Source organism: Myxocyprinus asiaticus, chromosome 5 (assembly GCF_019703515.2).
Source record: "Myxocyprinus asiaticus isolate MX2 ecotype Aquarium Trade chromosome 5, UBuf_Myxa_2, whole genome shotgun sequence".
In the NCBI taxonomy this organism is placed as follows: domain Eukaryota; kingdom Metazoa; phylum Chordata; class Actinopteri; order Cypriniformes; family Catostomidae; genus Myxocyprinus; species Myxocyprinus asiaticus.
In genome coordinates this window covers 17405593-17421124 of record NC_059348.1, presented here as the reverse complement: position 1 = coordinate 17421124, position 15532 = coordinate 17405593, and the positions used below count along the sequence as shown (strand labels likewise).

The window sequence follows — 15532 nt, the reverse complement described above, 5'->3', positions numbered from 1 at the left end:
AAATGAACTAACTCAATTAGATACATTCTCAAGGTTTAATGTATCTCAAGTAGACACATTAAACCATTGACTTTGATTTTACACATGAACTACCTTGTCAATATAATTTATCATTAAATCAGCTGCAATTCCACATTCACACCTCATTGTAAAAAACTGAAAGACACATTGTTCATTTTTCTCAGATCCTCCCATAATTGCTGGCTTGAGAATGGCAGCCAAATCTCTAGTTGATCTCTCCAATAATTCAGAGTTTCTGCTCCTTTTGCAGCAGGTATATAATCTCACCTATAGCCTAATACATTTAATATTTATTTTAATTGTAATATTAATATTATTATTAACACTTTGAATAACACTTTACACAAAGGTTGCATTTGTTAACATTAGTTAACAGAATAGTTAACATTAACAATGAAAAATAATTGCATTTATTAATCGTAGTTAATTTACCTATACTAATACATTTTTAACAATAAAAGTTGTATACGTTAACATTAGTTATTGCAAAATGAACAAACATGCAATACAAACAAACAATGAACAATAGTATTTTGATAAATTACATTAAGATTAATAAATGCTGTAAAGGATAATTGTTTATAGTTTATTGTTTATTATACCTAATGCATTAACCAATGTTAATGAATAGAACCTTACTGTGAAGTGTTACCATTATTATTATATGTAGTAGTTGCAGTAGTTGTAGTATTGTAACACTTTACAATAACATTGCATCTGTTAATATTAGTTAATGGAATAGTTAACATGAACTATCAATGAACAATAACTGAATTCATTAATCATGGTTAATGTTAATTTCTACATATAATAATGCATTTTTTTATTTAAATTGTTTTATGTTAACATTAGTTAATGCAATATGAACAAATAATGAACAATATTATTGTGATAAATTAATTTACACGAACTAAAATTAATTAAAAATAATTGCTCATTGTTAGTTTATGATACTGAATGCATTGACGTTGTTGAAACTTATTGTTAAGTGTTACCATTATTGTAACATATTTACATACACCGATCAGCCACAATATTAAAACCACCTGCCTAATATTGTGTAGGTCCCCCTCGTGCTGCCAAAACAGCACCAACCCGCATATCAGAATAGCATTCTGATATTATATTCTTCTCACCACAATTGAACAGAGCAGTTATCTGAGTTACTGTAGACTTTGACAGTTCGAACCATTCTGGCCATTCTCTGTTGACCTCTCTCATCAACAAGGCATTTCTATCCACAGAACTGCCCCTCACTGGATGTTTTTTGTTTTTGGCACCATTTGGAGTAAATTCTAGAGACGAGAGAGAAAATCCCAGGAGATCAGCAGTTACAGAAATACTCAAACCAGCCCATCTGGCAGCAACAAACATCCATGCGATTATCTAATCAGCCAATCATGTGGCAGCAGTGCAGTGCATAAAATCATGCAGATACAGGTCAGGAGCTTCAGTTAATCTTCACATCAACCATCAGAATGGGGAAAAAATGTGATCTCAGTGATTTGTACCGAGGCATGATTGTTGGTACCAGATGGGCTGGTTTGAGTATTTGCTATTGCTATTGTGAGATGTGGGTTGGCGCTGTTTTGGCAGCATGATGGGGACCTACACAATATTAGGCAGGTGGTTTTAATGTTGTGGCTGATCGGTGTATAAATTATATTATATAGTAATTATATATTATATTTTGCTTTGCTAATCACTGATGATTGTAACTTTCAATAAAAGCACCTGCTGAATGCATATGAAAATGAATATGTAAATGTGAATATAGCTTTCAATATCCTCTCTCTCATTTAGATTGAGGCTTTCATCCCTGCTGAATACAAAGCAAGAATTTTCATCTCTGCGAGACACATCCAGATGGTGTCCTGAACAATTTTTAGTTGAATTTCTTAGTAATATTAATATGTTTTAGTATTCATACTTGTAAGCATGGTAAGGTGTCATTTTAACTGAGCACTCCACTAACTATATTATCGTAATTTATAAGTTTACATTTGTTTTAGAATTTATAAAGCAAACCAACTGCAATGTAAAGCATTAAAAGTGAAAAGAAGAATCAGTGCTGTTGATTTAAAATAAATTACAGTATCACAATTATAACAATACAACTGTGCATGCAAATCAAATTATACATGGAAAATATAGCCTCAAGCTGCAATTATTGGGGGCCAAGCACATATGGAAAAATTACAAAAATAATCTGATTTGACAGGAAAGATTTGGGACCATCCTGCCAAGTTTGGTGTCTCCACGACTTACGGTCTCTGACGCCCAGACACTTCTATGGCAGAAAAAAAAGAATAAGAAAAAGAAGAAAATCAGTGCAAATACAATAGGGTTCCAGAAGCTTCGCTGCTTGGCCCCCTAAATATTATGTTGTTGACCTGTGAATGTTAACAGCACTAGAAATTGAGAGGCTGCAGTCCTCAAGATGTCATTGTTTTTTTTTTTCTTTTTTCCTTTTTCTCCCAATTTGGAATTCCCAATTCCCAATGTGCTTTTAAGTCCTCGTGGTCGCGTAGTGATTCGCCTCAGTCCGGGTGGTGGAGGACGAATCCCAGTTGCCTCCGCGTCTGAGACCGTCAACCCGAGCATCTTATCATGTGGCTTGTTGAGCGTGTTGCCACAGAGACATAGCGCATGTGGAGGCTTCACGCCATCCACCACAGCAAACACGCTCAACTCACCACACGCCCCACCGAGAACGAACCACATTATAGCGACCACGAGGAGGTTACCACATGTGACTCTACCCTCCATAGCAACCGGGCCAATTTGGTTGCTTAGGAGACCTGCCTGGAGTCACTCAGCATGATCTGGGATTCGAACTAGCAAGCTAACGAACTCCAGGTGTGGTGGCCAGCGTATTAAGATGTCATTGTTTAACAGTGTGTCTGTACCAGTCAAAAACAACATAAACATAACAGTTTATGTGGACCTGCGCTGTCTCACTGGAGTCCCTGACACAGGTGATACTCTTTAAATACATGAAAATCTTAATAAACTGAAATTATTTGTTCATTTACCTGGAAAAACTGGAAACAAAATGCCAGATAGCTCAGGATGAGCAGATTTTGTTGAACTGTAACTGTATTTAAGGTGCTTTAGTGGATATGACAAGTAAAGTTTGGTCTTGGCAGACTAGATCTGCTTTTACTGCAGCTGCTGCTGTAGAGCAAGTATGAAGACTTACTAATATTTTAATGTGTACAGACATGCTGCTGCTGCACAATGAGACACAAATACAATCCAAACAAAAAGTGGTGCTAGGGAGGAGGAGGGTTTCAGAGTAAAAAATACTCATGGCATTTTTGGGCCCCCCTCTAACCCCGGGCTCTAGGGCAGCTGCCCACCCTGCCCTCCATCTAGTTACGCCCCTGCTTATGGATTACAAGTCTAAGGACCTATCATTTTAGGCCATAGAGTATGCAAGCTGACTGGCTAACAGATTACATGTTCAAAGGACTTATCAGTTTGCACCATGTAGAATTTCATGACTGAACTTATTCTATGAATAATAATTCTGAATAATTCTATGGATGCATTAGATCGTTCTCACTTTTGTTCACATAATTTGAACAGTGTGTTTTTTGTGAATTCCCAACAAACTGGATTTTTTCATTTAACTGAAAACAGTGCTTGCGAATGTCGCTGCCAAAATGTACGGGGGGTGTGGGTAGTTAGTTGCCATGGTGTTGCCCTGCAGTTGCTAGGTTTTCTGGGTATTTTCTAGGTGGTTGCTTTTGAAAATCCACTATTTATATAATTTTCGTGACAATGCGTCTTAAATTTGGAACAAAACCACCACTTACATTAAAGAGTGCTACTCAACACATACAATAACTATTCAGTGAGTAACTTCAGTTACTGTTTTAACTGTTTATTTTTTCCCATTTCATCTAAAATACATGCTGGTTTCGAGCATTGTGATTTTGTCAACCATTAATGAATTACTACATAAAAGTAAACTATCAGTGCCTACAGAAATACAATCTAAAATCACCCTTGGCAAATGTGTACTGAAGGAAGTTCATAGATGCTCCATGGGCTTTTTAGTAAATTATTAAAGGAATAGTTCACCCAAAAATGGAAAGCCTGGCATTATTAATAACATCAAACCTCATTGATGTCATGACACAAGAACCAATGAGGACTGATGTTATTGAGATACTGGCATATTTCATTTGGGCCCTGTTTGTAACAGTTGATCAACAATTTGGTTTAACTTGATTTGATTTGAGAGTGAATAATGTGTTAAATTGCAGACTGTTCATCATACAATGTGATCGTATGCCTTCAGAAGACTTGGAATATGATGGACAAGTTGCATGGACTATGGTCATGATCCATTTGGGTGTTTTTTTCAGCTTTAAAGTGAGTCACTATCAACTGCTATTGTATGGAAATGAGTGATTGCGACATTCTTTAAAAAATCTCCTTTTGTGTTCCGCCAAAAAAGAAAAGGTCAAATGGGTTTGGAACGATATATGAGGATAAGTACAAAATGACAGAATTTTCATTTTTGGGTGAACTATTCCTTATCAAAGGAAGTCAGTAGATAGTGCAGTTGGCAGTCCAGTGCTCCAGACAAATCCATTCATTTGTGTACTCCTTATAACCTGCAACGTCCACCAGCCCGCTACCTACAAATACACACAAAAAACTTTTTACAGCATGGCTGGAATTGAAAAGAAAAAGCCACGTTTTATTAATCCGATCATAGCACTTTCATTCTATCTACATGGGGTCAGAAGTTTCCATATGCCTTCAGATATACCAGGAAATGTTGAGTCTTACCCTCAATCAGGTTGTAGAGTGTACAGTAGTTTGTGCCGTTGTCTGCCAGTATGGCCCATGTTTCAGAAAGAGAAAGTCCCTGTCGCAGTAGCAAAAATTAGAGAACTATTCAGAGGGAAAAGCTCTAAAACTACTCTGAGATTCAGTAGTAATGAAAAAACAAAACAGTTAACAATTTTTTTTCTACGGTAACAATACAGAGTCAATAAACTTTGACATTATTAAAGGAAATATTGGTAGCAGAGGTTTTTACCGTGACTCTGCAGACTGAATATCCTTCAGTGGGCACAAGCTGAAAGCTCAGATCCTCCACACGCTTCGACTCTCTCAAGGTGTGTTTGGCTGTGATGCGGAAGGGTGTGGCAGAAACCAGCTGAAGAAGACAACAGTTCATTACAAACATAATTAAACCTTGTCTCATTTATAATACCTGCTGTTGCACTCAACTATAGATACTTCACCTCATACAAGCATCTCTCTCCACCATTGATGCAGCCAGACACACCTCTCCAGGCCTTGATCTGATTCACCAGAGCAATAAAAACATCCCGGCACGGGATTCCAAACAGCCTAACAATGAATAAAAGACAGTTCAGCACAACTGCACATTCCTTAGAATTTCTATCAATCTCAGCTAAATAAAAATTTGCAGATTCCAGGTGGTACTTGTAAAGATTTTGATTTTTCTTTGTTAAAACTAAAAAATATAAATTAAGACTTAAAATTATTAGGGTTGTAAATAGATTAAAATTACTAACAGAACTACTAATGGATTAAAATGACAATTTATGATTAACCCTATGATTTTCATCATTCTTTTTTAATGAAGGAATACAAAATAATGTGTAAAGTATGCAAGTATTATAAATATGTGTGGATGGCACTTATAGGATATATGTGCTACTTGGCAAGTTTTTTATTTTATTTATTTTTTTTATCCACTGTATCAGTTATTGTTTTTAGTTTAAGAGTGACTTATAATATTAATGATAATGCTAAATGATATCCAGTATAACACGTGTTAAAAGGAACACATTTCTTGTCTGGTGTTGATGAAGGGGTACTTGACCCTTACTGGTAGGACTGTGGGGGTACATAAGACAAAAAAGGCTGGGAAATTTTGCTCTGTTTCACAGTTATATAAATAAAGTTGAACTGAAATAAAACGTCATTATAATCACTAGAGGCAGCATGACATTATTTCTGTCCCATGGATCTGGTGCATGACAAATGGAACAGATTCACTGACATGGACTTGCATCATGCATATCTAATGGTAAGAGATTTTACAAAACTGTTAGTATGTAGAGGGTCATTTGTCACTGTTACTTATTTGCATGGTAGATGACAGAGATGAAGTTTAATGCCTTTGTGGTGCTGGTCACAAGTTTTTGATTTGTCTTGGAGGAGAGATTTTCTGCAGCTTTATCAGAAGCTTGTTTTAAGAGTGTTCATGACACCATTTATTAAGTTTTTTTAATCCCACATACTAATCTCAACACAAGAGCAGAGATAGTTGTAACATTTTCTTTGGTTTTGCTCCGTTTAGCTTAAAGCTTTGACAGTTTAAAATGCCTTTGGTAATTTTGTCAAAAATAAAAAAAATATAAAAATAAATAAAATAATAATAATAATAATAAAGTAAAATTATTTAATTAATTTGATCATTTATTCTTTATAATTAATTAGACATTTTTTTTTAATTAAATAGTCTTTTTAATGTTATTTTCATAATTTCTACAAGCTGTAAAATTTAAAATAAAAGCAATATCTTAGAAGATAAGAACATGGAAATGGAAATGTGGTATGTGAGCCCTAATGTGTTGGAAAATAGTATTTTATTTTTTAGAGGTTTTTTTAGGGTTTAACTAAAAGTACACATGAAGTACCGATTTTACAGCTGTATACAACTGCAAAAACAGTATGTGATAATTGAAACAGTATATGCTGAAGCTGTATTATGTGTACATCATATTGTTCGAACATTTTGAAAGAAAAAGCAACAGTTTTCCAAAGTGATCATAGAACATGTTCAGAATGAAATTTTGCCACATGCTTTGATATGTAGGTGTAAGGAAACACTATAATGCAAATATTAGTTAATACAAATCAATCCTTATCCATAGTAGTTTAAATGTACCCTTATCCACTCTTCAGTATTATTAGTTATAGCACATGTATGCAGGTATGCCCTGGTATGTGCATTCTTTATGTGCAATTTCAGATTATTGCCAATTTGGCCTGCATTTCTGCTTGAAAGGGAGCTTTTACATTCATGCAGACAGGTACAACACAGATTTATATATATATATATATATATATATATATATATATATATATATATATATATAGTCAAGAAATGAGGCCAAGAAGCCCACAATGAGGCCCATAAATGAGATACATTTACAAAACTTTTACTTTTTAACTCGCTCAAAACAGGTTTTTCAAAGTAAAAAAAGTACGTTATTTTAGAAAGAGGTAGAGGATTTATTTAAATGTGCACATATGGTGAGTACATTGCGCATCACAGCTCTCTCCATATATTCCTTCAACGATTTAGACAGAATCATGTACCAATACAGAATGCGTACATTTCATTACACCTCCATAAGTGCAAATCACATTCCCACCAACTGACACAACTTTTCCAATATTGCTACCCAATTAAACTAGTCATATTTCCAGTCAAATAACATCTTACCATATGACCTTGCACTGAGCGTGGAGCGGGTCTGCAGTTGCAACCAAAGAGATGCTGAGGGTCAGAGTGAGAGTCAGCAGCCAGGTTCTTGTATGCATGTTGACCAGTGTTCTTCTTCTGTCAGTGAAGAGACAGAGATGTGCTGGGATCAGGGGCTTTATACTGTGGCTCTGATGTACATGTATAGAGCAGCAGCAGAGCTCTTGTCATGTGGGGTCAGAGAGGAAGGAGTATCACAGCATTGATTAGCAAAGGCCATGTCATGTGTCTGAGGATTATACGTGTATCCTACCCTGCTCGTATGCCTGGATGAAAATATATGCATTAAGTTTATTGATCTGGTGATTGGCAATTTGTTGTTTTTCTGTTTGAGTGTCTGTAGTCTGATTAGTATTAACAATGAGTAAATTTAGTTTGAATTTTCTCAGGAATTATATGCCTTTATTTATGCTGAACACACAGACAAATGCCTTTTCAGACCTATAAAGAAGACACTGTAAAATATTCATAGCCATTTCCCAATGATTCACAAGTATTGGATTGACAGCAACAACTTAACAATGTCTTCATACCAAATATGTTGTACAATGTCATAAATTAGTCTCATCTTAAAGGTGCATTTTAAGGATTTTCTTTTTTTTATATATATTAGTAACTTTTGCCAAATATGTTTTAGAGGACATACTCTAACATGAGATGAGGACTCCAGCCATATCAGTGGCCTAGAAAAAGAGTTTTACTCTACATGTGGCGGGTCCCCTCATGGTAGCTGCCATGTTGAGATCACATGACCAGCTGAATAGTCCCAGAGACTTTTTAGCCCAAGACAGAGCAGGTGTTTTACAATATGGCAAACAGTCTATGTGTCATAAAACTCCATGAAGAATGCATTAAATATATATTTATTAAAAGTGGTATGGGTTGCTCTCCTGTGCTTGGCCACTCAAGAAATGTAAGTCTAAGCAATGGTTCTGCCAGGAAGACTAGTAGTAATTTAAACATCTCATCCAATCAAAAATCCAGTCTATACTTCATAAACTCTGCACAGTTTTCCCTCATCACTTCATTATAAAACATTACATTTTCACCATCCACCACCACAAGTTTAGGTCCCATCCTGCTGTAAGGGTTAAGCTCCTCTCCCCACCGTCATCATCTTCCGGCAGGATCTGAGCGCTGAACCTTAGAACGGGGCTTGCACCAAAGGAAACTGTTCTCTCACTTCATTCACATTAATTATTATATTCTCAGTCTTTCTGGAAGAAAGAAAAAGACAAGTTTAGCTCCTTTAAGAATACACATGGTTCAGCTAAAAGCCTATAAAATAACAAATAATGCCAGTAATAATGTATTAAATGTACACTATCAATTAAACCAAACATAGTTAAAATAATTATTTTGGAAAACCCTCAAATCCCTGTGTTAAAGAAATAGTTCACCCCAAAATTAAAATTCTCTAATTAATTACTCACCCTCATGTCATCCCAGATGTGACTTTCTTTCATCAGCAGAACACAAACAAAGATTTTTAGAAGAATATCTCAACTCTGAAGGTCCATAGAATGCAACTGTGGTGTTCAGACTTTTGTAGCTCCAAAAATCACTTAAAGGCAGCATAAAAGTAATCCATAAGACTCCAGTGATTAAATCCATATCTTCAGAAGTGATATAATATGTGTGAGATAGAAACAGATCAAAATGTAAGTCCTTTTTTTTATTTTATTTTTTTTTACTTTACATCTCCACTTTCACTTTTACATCTGAAAGTCACATGTGGTGCCTGTTTAGTTTTACTTTCACATCTGAAAGTGAAAGATAAAGTGGAGATTTAGAGTAAAAAAGGACATAAATATTGTTCTGTTTCTCACCCACAACTATTATATTGCTTATGAAGATATGGCTTTAAACACTGGAGTCATATGGATTACTTTATGTTTCTTTTATGTAATTTTTGGAGCTACAAAGGTCTGATCACTATTCACTTGCACTGTTTGGACCAACAGAGTTGAGAATTTTTTTTATGGTTTTATCTTTGTGTTCTGCTGAAGTAAGAAAGTCACACACATCTGGGATGGCATGAGGGTGAGTAAATGATGAGAGAATTTTCATTTTTGGGTAAACAATCCCTTTAATGAATATAGCAGTGTATAAAAACACCAAATTGCTCAGACATAGAGAAACCACTACAAATCTGAAATGAAAGTTTTACTTATGACCATTTAGAAACAGAACAGTGTTTAAAATGAGCTTTGAGGTGAGTAGGAGTGTAATTCATCTATCAAATGACTCAATATTTTGAAATTACTCTGAGTCACAGGGAGGTGCAAGGCTACATGGGTCTCCCGGACCTAAAATATGTCTCTCTATCTGGAGAATGATACTCTGAGGTTTCTTTTTCACAACAGAGAAGTCAGGAGGTTCAGCTCTATTAATCAATGACACATGCTATGCTTTGCTTTTTATTTTAGTAAATGAACTTGAAACTTTATTTCAACAACTGAAAACCACAGAAGAATAAATAGTTACAATGAGATAATGAGACAATCTTTCAAGCAAAAGATATGCTGAAATACTCTAAATTCACTATTAAGAGACATCCATTAATGTTTTCAATAGGTTCATGTTGATTGCTGTCACTCTTATCCCAATAACTACAGACAGCTTGTTCTTTTAGGCTATCGAAAGCTTCACAGTGTCACAGTTCACAGAGCACTGAGCAGATAGGAGATTATAATCTAAAATATTTCCAAAGCATTATCTTTCCTGCCAAAGCTTTAATTTAAGCACAGATTAAACTGAATGAATCTCTAAAAAGCATGTACAGTATGAGTATGAGCTCAATACCTGACACACAGAGTATGGAGAAAGATGGAAACGAGTTATTTATAAAAATAAAAGATTGGATTGTCTTAATAGCATATGATGTTATGCACTGTGTCGAAGGCTAAAAGTATCTCTAACAACCATCACCCAGACATCTGACACCAGAGCTTCAGAGTCATAGTTTCTGTTTTCATGTACAAAAGACAACAGAGGCACTGAAGCACTAGTGGTCATACAGAAAACAAGTGCACCAATTTCAAAATGACAAAATCACTCATGTTTGGATTTCTTAACCCAAAAATCAAGCTTTGTTCACATTTCTTTAATCCGACAGTAAAAAAAAAAAAAAAAATATACATACATTATATATATATACAGTATATATATATGTATAGTCCCAAAATAGTTGAGAATAATTATCCACTTGTCCATTTGCCAGTATATTCCAGCTCCTTGGCCCTGTTTTCCTTTCAAAACTCATACTGAAATCAGTTACAATGTCTCACTGTCTCCTTAAGCGCAATCCTCTTCTTTCAACGGCATACAAGGAAGTTAATTCAGTCCTTGAAAGAATAAAACATGTCATGTTGTCTGTGCACGTGGTGAACTTAATGATTCATTTTGATTTGCAGTCAGTCATATAAAGACATCAGACTTGGTGATCCTTAAAGGAATAGTTCACCCACAAAAGAAAATTCTGTCTTAATATTACTCATCCTCATTCTAAATCCATATGGTGTTATTTTTGGAATAAAATAAACAAATCTAATTTGAAAAATGTTCACACAGCTCTTTCACATACAACAAAAGTACAAGGTTTGGAATCTACTATAGTGTATACATGTTGTATGGACTACTTTCAAGGTACTTTTACAGTATGTACTTCAGACATGGTCACCATGAACAGTCATAGTTTAAAAAAATAGTTGTGTGAACATTCTTCACAAAACCTCCTTTTGCATTCCATGACAGAATATCAGAAGAATTAGATCTCTATGAGAAAGTTTTTTAAGCAGTGATATTTGCTTTTGACAAATATTCTCTCTCTCTCTCTCTCTCTCTCTCTTTTATTTATTTATTTATTGAGAGAGAGAGAGAGAGAGAGAGAGAGAGAGAGAGAGAGAGAGAGAGACAGAGAGAGAGAAACAGGGGTAGGAGAAAACATGAGCAAGGAGTTACAGGCAGTTCATCTTACACTTCAGTAAGAAGAGTATTTAGGAGATTAGAGATGTGCTGCACAACTGTGAATATGATCCATAGGTCACATAGCCTTCCTTCTTCCAGACTACAACATTTTGTTAAAATTCTGCTTGTGACTAACATTTTTACTCCCCCATAAAACACTTCTGATAATGACTTTGAGGACTAAAATGTATCCAACTTAAAAAAAATTAAAAAAAAATAAATAAAAAAAATTATCTTCAAACCACAATACATGGATTGTACACACATAATTGCAGCAAACTAAGCAGAACTGTGCACTTTCATGAAAAATAGTCTTGTGGTGGAGATGTGGCTGTTATGGATGTAACTTTTTACCACATGATTTACTGAGAAAATATTTGTATTTATTTAAAACAGGAAAAACAGAACACCACTAGAAAGAGCTGACTTGTTTCCTTTCAAAGACTTCAACTTAATCCCCAAAACAACAAACAAACAAACAAAACACACAAAACAAAAACGCACAAAAAATCTAAACAAAACAAAAACAAAAGCAGCAAATAAAACAACAATAAAAAAATCAAACAAAATAAAAACAAAAACCAAAAAACAACAATTAAAAATCAAACAATACAAAAACACAAAACAAAAACCAAAAAACAACAATAAAATCAAACAACACAAAAACACAAACCAAAAACCAAAAAACAACAATTAAAAATCAAACAATACAGAAACACAAACCAAAAAACAACAACAAAAAACCCACACAAAAAAAAAAACACAATAAAAAACACAAATCAAAAACACACCAAAAACCTTAAAAAATATAAACCAAACGCCGACCCCCAAGTCTCTATGGCTACGTTCAGGCTGCAGGCAAAAGTGGCCCAAATCTGATTTTTTTTGCTCATATGTGACTCAGATCTGCTTTTTTCATAACAGTGTGAACAGCACAAACCACATGGAATCTGATCTTTTTTATTCTGATTTGGGCCACTTCCATATGTGGTCCTAAAGTCAGATACAGGTCTGATTTTTTGCAATGCGACCTCAGTCTGAACAATCATATCGGAACTCATGCGACTTTCACATCACTCTCGACATTTCGTCACATACTGGTAGTTCTTTGGTCACTCTGTAAATATGGAAAACAGCTGCGAAGGTAGTCAGTGGAGGGACAGTAAGGTGTAAGGTGTCACCTTATAAATGAACACGTAAACGCTGACTTCAGTGGCCTCCATGCTTACTTCTGAATGACAGCGTGCTCTAATAGTGTCACTGTACAGAGGAACAATCACAAGAAACAGACACATTGGGATTAGCATTTATCGATATTCTCAACTCTCTTGGAGTCAGACAAAATGTGACAGGACCAACTCATCTCCATAATCATACGCTAGATTTAATTTAGTCATATGGAGTTGATGTTGATACTACAGAAATTCTACCACAGAGCGATGACATCTCAGATCATTACCTCATCTCTTGTATGCTGCGATCAACTAATGTTACTCAATCTACACCACGCTATCGTTCAGGTAGAACTATACTTTCGACCCCTAAAGATAGCTTCACTAATAATCTTCCAGATCTCTCTCATACACTCAGTAAGCCCCAAAGCCTAGAAGAACTTGATGAAATAACAGAAAATATAAATACAGTCATCTCTAGCACTCTTGATAGTGTCGCCCCACTTCGATTAAAGAAAATTAAAGAAAAAAGCCCTGCACCATGGTACAATGATCACATTCATGCTCTCAAGAGAGCAGCTCAGAAAATGGAGCACAAGTGGAAGAATTCAAAATTAGAGGTATTCCGCGGTGCATGGAAGGATAGTGTTTGTAGCTACAGACAGGCACTTAAAGCTGCCAGGTCAGCATATTTTAGCAAACTCATAGAGAATAACCACAACAATCCTAGGTGTTTATTCAGTACTGTGGCTAAATTGGTTAGGACTAGAGCCTCAACTGAACCAGATATTCCATCGCAGAACAAGAGTAATGACTTCATGAATTTCTTTACTGATAAAATTGAAATAATCAGAAATTTGGGGCAGTGGTAGCTCAGCGGTTAAGGCTCTGGGTTACTGATCAGAAGGTCAGGGGTTCAAGCCCCAGCACTGCCAAGATGCCACTGTTGGGCCCTTGAGCAAGGCCCTTGACCCTATCCTATCTGCTCCAGGGGTGCTGTATCATGGCTGACCCTGCACTCTGACCCCAGCCTAGCTGGGATATGTGAAAAAGAAGAATTTCACTGTATATGTGTGATAAATAAAGAAAACTATAATTAATTATTATTAAAAAAAATTGTATAACATTATAATTATAAATAATTATAATTAAATTACAATTGGAATTATGCAATCAAATGTCACAGTACCTCAGAAAACAGTCTCATAATTTTCCTCACGTGCAACTTCAATCCTTCGCTGTCATAGGTCATGAAGAGACAAAAAAACGTATCGAAACATCAAAAGCCACAACATGTATGTTAGATCCAATACCAACTAAGCTCTTACATTTACATTTATTCATTTGGCAGACGCTTTTATCCAAAGCGACTTACAAAAGAGGAAAACAAAAGCGACTCATCTTAAGGAGACCATACTACGAAGTTTCACTATCATCAGAATAGTATTCAAAACAGATTAAAAGTGCAACAAGAATTTTTATTTTATTTTTATTTTTTTATTAATGACTGGTTAAGTGCTCATGGAAAAGATGTGTTTTTAGTAGTTTTTTGAAGACAGAGAGTGAGTCAGCATCACGGATGGAGTTGGGAAGGTCATTCCACCACTGCGGTATGATGAAGCTGAAAGTCCGGGAAAGTGTTTTGGTGTCTCTTTGTGTTGGTACAACAAGGCGACGTTCCTTAGCTGACCGCAGGTTTCTAGTGGGCACGTAGCTCTGCATAAATTATTTTAGGTATGCTGGAGCAGACCCAGTGACTGTTCTGTATGCCAGCATCAGAGCCTTGAATTTGATACATGCATCAACTGGCAGCCAGTGGAGAGAGACAAGGAGTGGTGTAACATGCGCTCTCTTTGGTTCATTAAAGACCAGATGTGCTGCTGCATTCCGGATCATTTGCAGGGGCCTAACTGTGCATGCAGGGAGGCCTGCAATAAGAGCATTTCAGTAGTCCAGTCTAGTTATGACAAGTGACTGGACAAGCAGTTGTGTGGCAAGTTCAGAGAGGAAGGGTCTTATCTTCCTGATATTGTAGAGTGTAAATCTACATGATCTTGCGGTCTTTGAGATGTGGTCTGTGAAATTTAGTCTGTTGTCGATGGTTACCCCTAGATTTCTGACCGTTTTGGAAGGCGTTACTATAGTTGCACACAGCTACACAGTGATGATGTGTTCAACAGCAGGGTTGGCTGGAAAGACAAGGAGTTCAGTCTTGGCTGGGTTGAGTTGCAGGTGGTGTTCCTTCATCCAGGCCAAGATGTCTGCCAGGCAGGCTAAAATTCGATCAGTCACTGTGGTGTCGCTGGGCTGGAAAGACAAGTAGAGTTGCATGTCATCAGCATAGCAGTGGTAAGAGAAATCATGTGCCTGAATTATGGGTCCCAGTGATGTTGTGTATATAGAGAAGAGAAGTGGCCCAAGCACTGATCCCTGAGGTACCCCAGTAATGTGGCTTGGATACCTCACCTCTCCAGGCTACCTTGAAGGACCTACCTATCCTTAGGACATGTCCCAAGAAACTTTAAAATGGCAGTTATCAAACCACTTAAGAAGCCACAACTTGATCCTGGAGAACTGGCTAAATATAGACCGATTTCAAATCCCCCGTTTATGTCGAAAATACTAGAAAAGGTAGTATCCTCCCAACTATGTTCATTTCTACAGAGAAATAGTATATATGAACAATTTCAGTCAGGATTTAGGCCCCATCATAGTACAGAAACTGCACTTATCAGAGTTACAAATGACTTGCTCTTATCATCTGATCGCTGCATGGTTGCATTTCACTTCTAGTGCTTTTAGATCTTAGTGCTGCATTCGACAC

At 36.0% G+C, this 15532-nt stretch overlaps 1 pseudogene; it reads right to left on the bottom strand.

Annotated features, from left to right (window-relative positions):
• Positions 1 to 11485: 11485 nt before the first annotated feature.
• The window catches only part of LOC127440380 (Y+L amino acid transporter 1-like), a 38133-nt pseudogene continuing 34086 nt past the window's right edge, over positions 11486 to 15532 (bottom strand).